This window comes from Macrotis lagotis, chromosome X, assembly GCF_037893015.1.
Source record: "Macrotis lagotis isolate mMagLag1 chromosome X, bilby.v1.9.chrom.fasta, whole genome shotgun sequence".
NCBI classification, from domain to species: Eukaryota; Metazoa; Chordata; class Mammalia; order Peramelemorphia; family Peramelidae; genus Macrotis; species Macrotis lagotis.
Genome location: NC_133666.1, coordinates 109,429,079 through 109,441,595, shown reverse-complemented (window position 1 = coordinate 109,441,595; position 12,517 = coordinate 109,429,079).

Here is a 12,517-nt window from a genome sequence, read left to right as displayed (position 1 = left end):
CTTTCCTCTGTATGTATCTCTCTACTTCAAATGTGTTTCTTGTAAGTAGTATATTGTAGCATTTTTGGTTTTTAATCCAATCTTCTATTCATTTCTGTTTATGGGAGAGAGTTCATCCCATTCACATTCAAAACTATAATTATTAACTTTTTATTGACTTCTATGCTATCTTCCTTCTGTTTATATTTTTCCCTTTTCACTATTACCCAGTATTTTGCTTTTGAATACCATCTCCTTCTCTGTGTTTGCTTCCTTCTATCCAACCCCCTCTCTTTTCTTTCCCCTTTCCCTTTTCCCCTTCTTCCTTCCTTCCCTTCCTTCTGTCAGTCCCTCCTTCCCACCCCCCCAATACTTAAAAGGTAAGATAAGTTTCTAAATTTATCTGAGTGTGTGTGTATTAATCCCTCTTTGAGCCAAATCTGATGTAAGATTCAGGTGGTTCTCACCCCCTCCCTTCTTCCCTTCTATTGCAATAGGTCCTTTAAACCTCTTTATGTGATATAATTTACCCCATTCAGTCTTCTTCCTCCCCTCTCTTTACTGACCCTCCTTTTTTTTTTAGGTTTTTGCAAGGCAAACGGGGTTAAGTGGCTTGCCCAAGGCCACACAGCTAGGTAATTATTAAGTGTCTGAGACCAGATTTGAACCCAGGTACTCCTGGTACACCTAGATGCCCCTGTCCCTCCTTTTTAAGGAGATATTATTTTTAACTCATTCTCTCAGAGTCACAGACAAGTCATGTCTGTTACTTCTGGCTATGTATGTTCCTTCTAATAGAGTTATAATTCTCAAGAGTTTTGAGAATCTTTCTCCAAGGTGACAATATGGCCAATTTCATCTGATTAAATAACAGTTTTTTTCTTTTCCCCCTCTTTACGTTTTCATGTATCTCTTGAGTCTCCTATTTGAAGACCAAATTTTCTGTTTGGCTCTGGTATTTTCATCACAAAAAGTTGGAAGTCTCCTATTTCATTAAACGTCCATCTTTTTCTCTAGAAGAGAAGGCTCAGTTTTGCTGAATAGTGAATTCTTGGCTGCATTCCAAGCTCCCTTGCTCTCTGGAATATCATATTTCAGGTCCTTCAGCCCCTTAATGTTGATGCAGCCAGGTCCTGTGTAATCCTGACTGTGGCTCCTTGGTATTTAAATTGTTTCTTTCTGGCCACTTGTAGGATTTTCTCTTGGATCCGATAGTTCTGGAGTTTGGCCACAATATTCCTTGCTGTTTTCATTTTGGGATCCCTTTTAGGAGGGGATCAATGTATTTTTTTATTTATTTTTTTTAGGATTTTGCAAGGCAAATGGGGTAAAGTGGCTTGCCCAAGGCCACACAGCTAGGTAATTATTAAGTGTCTGAGACCGGATTTAAACCCAGGTACTCCTGACTCCAAGGCCGGTGCTTTATCCACTGCGCCACCTAGCCACCCCCAATGTATTCTTTCAATGATTATTTTGCCCCCTGGTTCCAGGATATCAGGGGTGTTCTACTTCACTATATCCTGTAGTACAGGGCCTAGGCTTTTTTTTTCTCTTCAAGGTGTCTAGGTCCTATGATTCTTTTTAGTTCTTGCTGTTTTTTGCAACACTATGGGGTTAAGTGACTTGCCCAAGGTCACAGAGCTAGGTAATTATTAAGTGTCTGAGGTCACATTTGAACTCAGGTCCTCCTGACTCCAGGGCCAGTGCTCCATCACTGTGCCACCTAGTGGCCCTGATCCTATGATTCTTAATGATCTCTCCTGGATTTATTTCCCAGGTTTATTGCTTTGCTGATAAGGTATTTTACATTTTCTTGTATTTTTTCTTTTTTGTTTTTGGTTTTGTTTAACAGCTTCTTGGTGTCTCATTAAGTCATTAGTTTCCACAGATTCTAATTTTTTTTTTTTTTTAGAGAAGAGTTTTCTTCATTTACTTTTTTCATCTTCTTTTCCAACTGGTCAATTCTATTTTTGAAGTTTTCCATTTGCCTAATTGTGTTTTTGAGAGAATTATTTTCTTTTTGCACTTGTCCAATTATATTTACAAAGGATTCATTCTCTTGTTGTAAAATGCTAATTTTCTCTTGCATTTCTTTTTCCCAATTTTTCCATTTGATTTTTAAACTCCTTTCTAAGCTCTTCTATGAAATCTTTCTGGGCTGGAGATCAATTCATATTCTCCTCTGAATCTCTATGGCTCTCTGAGTTAGGATACTTGACTTCAAGGTGTCATTCAATGGACCCCCCACCACCACCTTTTCCATTGGGCTTTCTTTATTTTCTGTCCTCTCCCTCAGGATTTGTGCTGGGGAAGTGGTTCTCAAATCTTGGTGTTGAGATTCCCTAGAGGCTTTGCCCATTTAGGGAGTTGGCCTGTATGTTTTTACTCTGTGGGTTGACCTGTGGGGGAAGATGACCCTGAGAACACATGACTGGTCACTAGTGACTAGGGTCTTGGTAAAACTGATTGGCAACTTAAGAGTCAGGAAGGGGGATGTACTCTTCATTAATAGGAGAGAGATCCTCCATTCCATGAGTAAAATGTACATCCTTCAGCAAGATGCCAAGATCATGAGAGGTGCTCTAGGTCAAAAAATCAGAAGGATTTCTCTGATGTACCTTGATCTCTGATCATCTCTTATGCATCAATATCTTATATGACAGTCCTCCTGTATATTTGAGAAAAAAAAGTGAGCCAACACCAACAGAGCAGGGTGAGGTATGAGAAGTTTTATTTTTTAATTATGTTTATTTACTTTTTAACATTCATTTCTTTTGAATTCCAAATTTTCTTCCTCCTTCTAGCCACTCTCCAACCCATTGAAAAAGCAAGCAATATGAAGTCATGCAAAACATAATTTCATATTAGCCATGCTGGGAAAAAGTAAGAAAAATAAAAAATATATGAAAAACATGCTTCCATCTGCACTAAGAATTCATCAGTACTCTCTTTAGAGATGGATAGTATTTTTCATCAAAGAGTCCTTTGGGAAAAAAAATCCTAAAAAAAAAAAAGAGTCCTTTGGAATTGCGGAACATTGTAGTGATCAGAGTAGCTAAGTCTTTCAAAATTTATCATTACAATATTGTTTTTACTGCATACACTGTTCTACTGGTTCTGTTCATTTGATTTAGTTCATATAAATCTTCCTAGGTTTTTTGAAACTATCACCTTCATAATTTATGATAGCACAATATTATTCTATCACAATCATATGCCTCAACTTGTTCAGCTATTCTCCAATTGATTGTTATCCCCTTAATTTCCAATTCTTTGCCACCACTAAAAGAGCTTTCATTTTTCTTTTGTGCACAAATAGGTCCTTTTTCCTTTTCCTTTTATTTCTTTGAGATACAGAACTAGTAGTGGCATTACTGGATCAAAGGGTACAAACAATTCTATAGTCCTTTGAGTATAGTTCCAATTGTCCAGAGTGGTTGGACCAGTTTACAATTCCATCAACAGTGCCCTAGTATACCTATTTTTCCATATCCCTTCCAGTATTTGTCATTTTATTTTTCTGTCATACTAGATGAATATTATTTTCCCTTCTTATCTTTAAAACCCTTTGGTTGTTTCAGTTGTGCCTGACTTTTTCTGACACCATTTGGGGTTTTCTTGGCAAAGAAAGTAGAGGGTTTGCCATTTTCTTCTCCAGCTTATTTTACAGCTGAGAAAACTTGAGTTTGACTTGCCCAGAGTCACAGAGCTAGTAAGTGTCTGAGGTTACATTTGAACTCAAGTCTTCCTGACTTCAGACTCATTGTTTAATCCACTATACCACCTAGTTGCCTTATCTATATATCTATCATCTATCTATATTTATTAATTTATTTGTTTGGCATCTGTTATGTTCTAGGTACTGTGCCAAGACTTTACAAATTTTACAAAAAGCCATTTTCTCAGAGACTCTTCAAAATAATCTTGTGGTGCCACTATTACCACCATCTGAGGAAACTGAGATAGACTGAGGTTAAGCACCTGGCTCAGGGTCACATAGCTAGTAGATGCCTGAGATTTGAACTCAGGTCTTCTGAACTCCAGGCTTACTCCTTGCTATCTTTAAGGACTATAAGAATTATCTCTGACTCTTGTCTCATCCTGAGTTATTCCTTAGTCTCTCTGGTATTATTTTAATTATAATTCTCAAATGAACATACCTTGAATTTAAAAGAACTTTCATTCCAGGACATCTGACTTCAAGTCCAGGATGTCAGTTTATAATCCTGGTCCTCAGGCAAAGCTCTTGGCTTAATCACAGAAATCTTGTCTCCTGTTAGTTCCAGGGCCTTACAGGAATCAGTCATAGTTGGGCTGTGAAGGGGTTGTGACATCTCTGTGTGTTGGTTTCTAGTGATTGGTAAACACATGGACAAGTGTGTTCATTAAAACCTTATTGGATTTTGTCATACTACCAAGCCCCCTGCTTGTGTGTTCTTCTGCCCTGGAAGGCCCAGGGCACAAGAGGAGAATACATTTCTGCTCTCTGTAGCTTAGGTTCAGTCAAAGATCAATAACCCAATACTAATGAAAGATATACCTGATATACAGTCTACTATCAAAACAGTGCAACTTTGAGTTTTGTCTCAGTTTCCTTTACAAACATACCTTTCTTAGACAGTTTACTCATGAGGAAGTTTTATCAGGATATTACTACTTTCAGGAAACCCAAAATCATTGCACTCTAAGAAAGAGATAAAGGGAGCTGGGTTTTGTTATGTAATTCTAAACATATTGCTGGAATTTGGAATCATAGAATGTTTCCTTTGTTTTTATATCTTCTGTATTTCCCACTGTCTCCCTTTTTTTCTCCCAAACATCCATTATCAGAAAGAAGGTAGAAAGAAAAGGAAGGAGGATGAGAAATAATATAAATACTACCTTATTTGATCCTCACAACAATCCTGCAAGATAGGTGCTATTTTTAATCCCCATTTATAATTGGGAAAATTGAGGAAGACAGAGATTAAGTGAGTTGCTCAAGGTTACACAGTAATAAGTGTCTGAAGCTGGTTTTGAAGTCAGATCTTCTTGACTCCTGCCCAGAGCTCTAGCTACTGTGTACAAGTTGGCTTAGGAAAGAAGATAAGGAAGGCAAGGAAGGCAAGAAGCATTATTAAGCATCTATGTATCAGGCTGTCTATACTCTTTACAACCTCACAATGATCCCAGGCACTAGATTCTATAAATCTATCCATATTACAGTTGGAGAAACTGGGGCAGAGAGTGGTTAAATGACTTGTCCATGGTTACATGGTTGGTAAGTGTCTAAGGTTACTTTTGAACTCAATTTTTCTAACTCCAGACATAGCACTCTATCCACTAAGCCTCAGAGAAAAAGAGGGAGAAAAACAATTCAACAAAACTAACACACACCCTCTGTAAGAGGTATATTTCTTCTTTGGAGCCAAGTTTGATCATTATAATTTTGGAGCATTCAGTTTTGAGAATTGTTGAATGTTAAATTTAAAAGAGAATTTTCAGATCATCTAGCCCAACCCTTTCATTTTATAAATGAGGAAATTGAGAATCACAGAGTTGAGTTGCCCAAGATCACTTGTCTAAGCTAATTGATTCTCAGGACAGAACTTTAACTCAGATCTTTTACTCTCAGTCCTATACTTGATCTTCCATCCCAGGGTATGTGTGTGTGTGTGTGTGTGTGTGTGTGTGTGTGTGTGTGTGTGTGTGTGTGTATGTGTGCGCACGCACATTATGGACTTTTTGAATATATAATAGAATCCATATACCTTTATTCTAAATAATGTTTTAAATTCATAAAACAAAATACATAGGATTATAAAGTAAACCAAAAATACAATGAAATATAATTTTCAAGGGAGAGTTAGGTGGCATGGTAGATTGAATGCTGGTACTGCAGTCAAAAAGATTTATTTTCCAGAGTTCAATTCTGGCCTTACACATTTACTAGCTATGTGATCCTGGGCAAGTCAATTAGCTTTGTCTCCATTTCCCCATCTGTAAAGTGAGATGGAAACAGCAAACCACTCCAGTATCTCTGTCAAGAAAGTGCTAATAGGGTCACTAAAAGTCAGACATGAATAAAAAAACTGAACAACAACAAAATGGTTATAAAAATATATTAACAAAAAAAAAATTCATAGACCCTAGGTTAAGAACCCTTGGCCAATACCATGCTACCTACCATTCTTTTGATACCTTTCTGACTGTAGGAATAACAATTTTCCACAGACTAATAAGAAAACTGACCTGTTTTCCCAAGCATAAGACCTATGCATCTCAAAAGTATGCATTACTGTAAATATATTTAGTTTGATTGCTTCATTTTTCTCAGGGCAAAATGCAGGAGCCCGGCCTCTGCCGGGTCCTTGGAACCTGACAGGAGGGATAGAGTTGGTGAAATGAGTTGAGTCATCACAGGGGTTAAAGGCAGGAGCAGGTTGATTGACTGTCAGCTGCTCAGATTTATTTTTATACTCTCAGAATCATGTATGCATCAAGCAAGCAAGCTAAGATCATTTCCTTGGTTACAAAAGTGTACAATTTTCATTATCAATCATATAATTCATGTGGTTACAAGTTTTATTATCAATCATATAGTTAATTGATTTTTTTATCCCTGCTCAGACCATGATGACCTCAACCTGTCTGTTACCTAGTTTATTACTGCATTGTAAAATTGTTAATTCATTTAAAGTTATTAAGCAATTCATTTAATAAAATGTTTTTTATATTTTCTGTGTAAGTAATTTTTTTTTTAGGTTTTTACAAGGCAAATGGGGTTAAGTGGCTTGCCCAAGGACACACAGCTAGGTAATTATTAAGTGTCTGAGACCGGATTTGAACCCAGGTACTCCTGACTTCAGGGCCAGTGGTTTATCCACTGTGCCACCTAACCGCCCCTAAGTAATGTTTTTTGATACACTACCTTGACAACCCATAGTGAGGGTCGTTATGTTTGTCCACCCATCTGTTAACTCCTACAATAATCAATTTTCCTTTCAGCCTTTGCTGGTAGAAACCACAGTTTCTGTGACTTTTTTATTCTTTTCCAATAAACTAAGTTCACATATCGGTCACCTATACTAACTATTCTTTCACCATCTTTTTCATATATTCCTGTATATGATAAGGGGACAAAACTGTTAATTTCCCTGGAATTCTATCTAACCTATCTTGTATCTGTTTTCCCTGTATGCATTCTGACATCTCCTTGGAATTTCCAGTGTTGGGTTTTCCAGAGATTTCATAATGTTGAAACCTTTTGTATGCCTCAGGGAGAGGCAATCCTGTTAAATTTGGACAGAGTTTACAATCTGTTTTATTCAGGGAATTTCTCTGGAATCCTTCCTTTATAGTCATTCCATTATTAGGATGAGTAAGTATTGCAATCAATATTAGACCTATAAATATTGGTATACATGGAATCTCTATATATATTGAAAAAGGAAATGTTGTTCCATCAAGCGGTGTGGCCGCCTTGAGTCTTTTGCCATGACTGTGTCAAGCAGCTTAGAGACCCTGGCTCCCAACAGCAAAAACTGGTGTATCAATTGCCTTTTTTTTTGTAACTGAATCAACATTTAATAATAGGGAGTGAGCTCTACCCCATGCTGGAGCTCTGGATGCCATGGAAATCCTGCCAGAGTAAGGCTGGTAATTATAGCAATACTGGGTTACCAAGAAGTCCCCCCATCCCCTTTCACCAGAAGCAGTGTCCATCTTCTTCCTAAAATTGAGGCCCAAAGGAAAATGAAAGGGATTCGATGAATACAGTCATCCAAATGCACTCCTGGTGATCAACAGCTGGCTGTGGAGGAACTAGGAGTCAGGGTAGCAGTTTCACAGTATGGAGTCATTGTATGTTACTATGTGAAGAACTAGTGACAATGGAAAGTCAGTGATAGATAAAAGGGATGTACATGATGCTGGTCTCTGTCATCATAATAACCTAATGTCCTTCTATTAATAAAGGAACTACTAGATTCAGTCCTCTTTGATCATCCAACTTCTGACAGTAAACCAAGTAATTATTCCTTAGATTTAATGTCAATAGACATCAAGGCAAGGAGGACATGTGCCTCTAATTCTCAAATTGTCTTCAATTTAACCTGTGTTGAATAAATTGTGTGGCTCTATTGCCAGCACTTTCTTAGTTCAGGTTTGAATTTGGGAAGAAATGAGGCACTCAGAAGTCATTGAATTTTAACACAGGAGATTTGCTTTGCCCTAACCCATCAAAATAATGTAACAAGGACATACAGCTGTGCCTACCATGCGTGGCATGGCTGGCTCATAAGTCTTTGACAATTCCCATGATTTCACACCTTTATGAAGTCTGAGAGGCATAGACCCTGAAACCTTTTAAGCTTTGTTGGAAACCCAGGGCCACACAGATCTGGGGTCAGCTTTGCCCGGAACCCAACCCATGTTGACTGGAGGGGTACAGGCTGGGGAAGGAAGCTTCACCACCAAAGTTGAGATAAATAATTTTGGGTGGTGCACAGATTTGTTCTGTTGCATTCTATGTACTATCTTGTTTGCATGTTGTGTCTCCAATCAGACCATGAATCCCTTGAAGTCAGGGATCACCCTTTTGTCTGTTTTTTTTTCCTTTTCTTTGTATCCTTATCCCATAGGATAGTGCCTGACACATAGTAGATGCTTAATAAATGCCTTTTAACTTGACTTAAGTCAATAAAACTCCCTTTTAACTACAGAGAAATAACGATTATGATAGTAAAAGGATAGGAATGTGTATGGCTCCTTTCCTAACCATTCAGTGCTTCATAGTGTTGTCATTTTAAAAGTGACTATTCAGCAGTAAATTTATTTCATTAACTGAAATATTTTATCAAAATTAGTGCTGAGTAGATTAAAAACTATTTCAACTTTTCTGTATGACTGATTACAAGCAGCATGTTTTAAAAAAATTAAATCACATTCTTTCCTTCAAAATGTATCTTATAAATAACTAAAATTAAAAATCTTTGGGTACACAGATGAAATATATACCATTACTTTCAAATTTTAAGAAATATGTTTACCATGGGGCCAAATGGATCATATAATTGTATTTCCCTTGTTCCTCCCCATTATCCAGTTATTAATTTTAAAAAATCTATATTTTAAAAAACCCCTCTCTGATAAAACATCACAAGTATTTTAAGTGCTGAATACCAATGTTTATGCAACAAATTTTATAGAAGATAAAATTGAGAGCTAAACTTAAAGAAATGCAATGAACCAAGTTCAATTAAATACTTTTCTCAATTGTTTTTAATCACTACATAATTTCAACTTCCTTGATTCTACTTGGAAGAGTTTAGCTTTTTTATTTCTAAATTACCTGTAACATTTTGAACCCAGGGTTTTGTTCACAGATCCTGGTATCGGAAAGTTCTACTGCTACTTGGCTTCTCTCACACAATTGGAGATTCCTTTGATAGCCTGGACTTCCTTCCCCTGAAAGCAGAGTTCAGCTCTCATAACAATTTGTTTGTCTATGAATAAGAGAAAATTGCTATCTGTCTCTACCACCTGACTTTCTGTTCCTGTGGCAACTCTGCTTCCTTTACCTTTTACTGCCAGAAGAGAAAAGCACCCAACTAGTCTCTTATTGCCCTGTGACTATTTTTTCCCAGGCAGGAGAGAATTTTCCTGACAACCAAATTTCCCCATTTCACTTAGTCTGGTCTTTCCATATTAATGCTTACTTTCTATAGAGAAAAAAATAGATGATTGAATCTAGGATCCTGATCTTCCTGACTTCTATCAGGGTTCAGAACAATTTACATATGATAGAATAGAACAGAATGTTTTTAAATAATATTATATTTTTCCAATTATGTGTGAAAACAATTTTTTACATTTTTAAAAATTTTAATTTCCAAATTCTTCCCCTCCCAACTGTTTCCTGAGACAGTAAACAATTTGATGTAATTATGTACATGCAATCATATAAAACATATTTCCATACTGGCCATCTCATGAAAGAAAACACAAACCAAACTCTCCCTCCCCTCAAATAATCTCATGAAAATAAAGAAACTGAAAAAATAGCATGTTTTGATCTACTTTCAGACTCTGTCAGGTTTTTCTCTGAAGGTGGATAGCATTTTTTCATTGTGATTCTTTTGGAATTGTCTTGGATATTGTACTGCTGAGAAGAGGGAAGTTATTTACAATTGATCATTGTACCATATTGTAGTTATTGCGTACAATGTTCTCCTGCTTCTGCTGACTTCACATTACATTTAAAGTATGGATGGGAATTAAAGTAAATAAAAAGATTAAGCAAAGTTCCAAATGAGATGGAGACAGGATAGTACAAAGAAAGTTGATCAATATGACTGGAACAAAGGATTCATTCATGTTGTGGGTGTTAATCACTGAAAGCTTAATTGAGGTCAAATTATAGAGACCTCAAATTCCAGGTTAAGGATTTTTGAGCTTTATTCTGAAGTCAAGGTGAAACCATTGAAGGGCCCTTACTTAATCATTTGAATTTCTTAACATCTCATGCAAAGCAATGTCCATTTGACTAGGCATTCTAATAAGGTTTGAATTTGTTTTTATTTTCAGAGGCAAACGGGACAAAAGTGATTCAAAACATGCATTTTTGTGATATAGGGTACTCTTCAGATTGCGTTTGGGAGCTACAGAGCTTTCAAAGAATGACTAAAAAAACAGAACTTATTTTATCCCATATTTTGCAGCAAGGTTCTCACTAAGTCCCAGAATTGGTTGTTGTTGATTTTATTTTTGAATGGATTTGTAATTTCATTGGCATGGGCAATTTTTCCTAAATAATCTTCTCTCCCTTTGTACTTGCTCTATAACTTATGGTTAAGTGACTTACCCATGATTAGGCAGTAAAGTGTGTAAGAGGCAGGTTGTCCTCATTCCAAGGTCAAACCTCTGTCCACTCCACCACACTACAGCTTTTCATGTTTGATCTGTAGAGCAATTAACTTTGTTACTACTTGGTCCTCAATGATGGGTTTTAGAACTTTTGATTGTTACTGTCCCAGAAGTGGATGATGTCTGTATTATTTTCTATCAACATTGCACTAACAAATGGGAGTTTTTAAAAGCTAACATTCTGCAGACTCCAGCATCATGCCAGTGAAATATAGCCCTTGACTGTTTTAGCTCTGCTCCTAGTATTTTGGAGGATTAAACAGGAGTCAGGTTTAGCTATTCAGCTAAATTACAACCCTGCACACTGAGAGATGTAATTAAAGTTGCCACCCATCCATTTTTTTCACATTTGACTTCACACAGTGCTCCCAAACAGTGGAAAAACAAGGAGCACAGGGAAACTGACTCAAAGTTCAGAACTCTGTATTCTCTTCCTTTCTCTGGTCTACTTACTTTGTTATTCAGTTCTGTCTGTCTCTTCAAGACCTCATTTGGCTCTCCTCAGCTGTTTGTAAGGTGCTCAGTTCTTCCTCAGAAGCTAAGGCCATATTGAGGTGACTCCACTTCGGCCCAGCTAGCACCACTACAAACAAGTCTCTTCCATATCCTGAAATGGCCGTCTCTGAGCTTGCCTGCATCTATTCTGCCCTCATCCTTCACGATGAAGTTATGGTCACAGAATATAAAATTAATGCCCTCATCAAAGTAGCAGGTGTGAATGTTGAACCATTCCGGCCTGGATATTTGCAAAGTCTCTGTCCAATGTCAATATTGGTTTTGAAGTATTTAGTCCTGATTTCTCATAAATTCATCAATCTCCCTGAGTTCTATTCTTTGTTTGAAGGATTTATTTTCCTCAGAGTTTTCTTATCTCTTTTTCCATCTGGCCAATTTTGCTTTTTAAAGCAGTCTTCTCCTCAATACCTTTTTGAACTGTTCTATCCATTTGACCTAAGCTGGTTTTTACCATGCTATTTTCTTCAGCATTTTTTTGGATTTCCTTGACTAGGATGCTGATTTCATTTTCATGTTTTTCCTGCATCTTTCATTTCTTTTCCCAGTTTTTCTTCTAACTCCCTCATTTGATTTTCAAAGTCTTTTTTTGAGCTCTGTCATAGCCTGAGCCCAATTTCTGTTTTTCTTGGAGTCTTTAGATGCAGGAGCTTGTGCTTCCTCATCTTCAGACTGAGTATTCTGGTCTGTGAATGACCATATATACCCCCCTCTGCTATGGGGCTGAGGTGGGGGGCCCCCTGCTGTTCTATTGGGGGGGGGCTAGACTGCAATCAGGATCTGAATGTGGTCAGAGACCCAGAGTCCTGTTTCAGGGGCAGAGCTCTGCAGTCTCTCTCTCTTCACTCCCCAACCTCAGCTCAATGGGCTCATGCCCTGGGGGCTCCTGCTTACCAGCTCTGCCTGCTTCTCTGTTTCCTGGATCTGGGCTGTGGTGGCCAGTGGCCATGCTGCTCGCTATGTGCCCTGAGGGCTAGGCTTCACATACTCTGGCAGAGGTCCCCACTGTTCCCCCAATTTATGCCCGGTGCTCCCCAGGGCATAGGTCAGGAAATCCCTCCCCCCCAGCTCGCTGCTGTGAACCGGGGCTCCCAGTGCCCTGGGGCTCCAGTCTCCAGGA